Raw genomic sequence first — 1,499 nt, forward strand, 5'->3', positions numbered from 1 at the left:
ATATTTTTTCAGAGCTAGATGCAGAAAAAAATTATTTTTAATTTGCAACCTGATGGAGGTCAGTATAGATGGACTAATAGACCAAGTCCCACACACCGCTAGAAGCCCAAATATTTTTTCAGAGCTAGATGCAGAAAAAAATTATTTTTAATTTGCAACCTGATGGAGGTCAGTATAGATGGACTAATAGACCAAGTCCCACACACCGCTAGAAGCCCAAATATTTTTTCAGAGCTAGATGCAGAAAATTTTTTTATTCAATTTGCAACCTGATGGAGGTCAGTATAGATGGACTAATAGACCAAGTCCCACACACTGCTAGAAGCCCAAATATTTTTTCAGAGCTAGATGCAGAAAAAAATTATTTTTAATTTGCAACCTGATGGAGGTCAGTATAGATGGACTAATAGACCAAGTCCCACACACCGCTAGAAGCCCAAATATTTTTTCAGAGCTAGATGCAGAAAAAAATAATTTTTAATTTGCAACCTGATGGAGGTCAGTATAGATGGACTAATAGACCAAGTCCCACACACCGCTAGAAGCCCAAATATTTTTTCAGAGCTAGATGCAGAAAAAAATTATATTCAATTTGCAACCTGCTGGAGGTCAGTATAGAAGGACTAATAGAACAAGTCCCACACACTGCTAGAAGCCCAAATATTTTTTCAGAGCTAAATGAAGAAAAAAATTATTTTTAATTTGCAACCTGATGGAGGTCAGCATAGATGGACTAATAGACCAAGTCCCACACACTGCTAGAAGCCCAAATATTTTTTCAGAGCTAGATGCAGAAAAAAATTATTTTTAATTTGCAACCTGATGGAGGTCAGTATAGATGGACTAATAGACCAAGTCCCACACACTGCTAGAAGCCCAAATATTTTTTCAGAGCTAGATGCAGAAAAAAATTATTTTTTATTTGCAACCTGATGGAGGTCAGTATAGATGGACTAATAGACCAAGTCCCACACACCGCTAGAAGCCCAAATATTTTTTCAGAGCTAGATGCAGAAAAAAATTATATTCAGTTTGCAACCTGCTGGACGTCAGTATAGATGGACTAATAGAACAAGTCCCACACACTGCTAGAAGCCCAAATATTTTTTCAGAGCTAGATGCAGAAAAAAATTATATTCAGTTTGCAACCTGATGGAGGTCAGTATAGATGGACTAATAGAATGATGCTATGCCCAAAAGATTTTACTTCACTAGGTGCAGTAAAAAAATTGGTATTCTATACACAGGTGGTATATCTTGCAACACAGATAGGCTACTCCACTGACTAACACACTCTGCAATAGGCCAAAAAGGATTAGCTTTGCTAGATTCAGCCAAATGCTGTGAAAAAAACTTGCACAGCACTGGCACAGACCTGCCTGGCAAAAACTGATAGGAACTGATGTAACCTAGTCCTGAAAAGGACTCCAATTACAATTAGTCTTTACTCCCACAATCTATCTATTTAAGAGCACAGACCTGCCTGATAAAAGTCGTAG

Source organism: Phyllobates terribilis, unplaced genomic scaffold, assembly GCF_046119375.1.
Source record: "Phyllobates terribilis strain yellow unplaced genomic scaffold, ASM4611937v1 Scaffold_9__5_contigs__length_417890890, whole genome shotgun sequence".
NCBI classification, from domain to species: Eukaryota; Metazoa; Chordata; class Amphibia; order Anura; family Dendrobatidae; genus Phyllobates; species Phyllobates terribilis.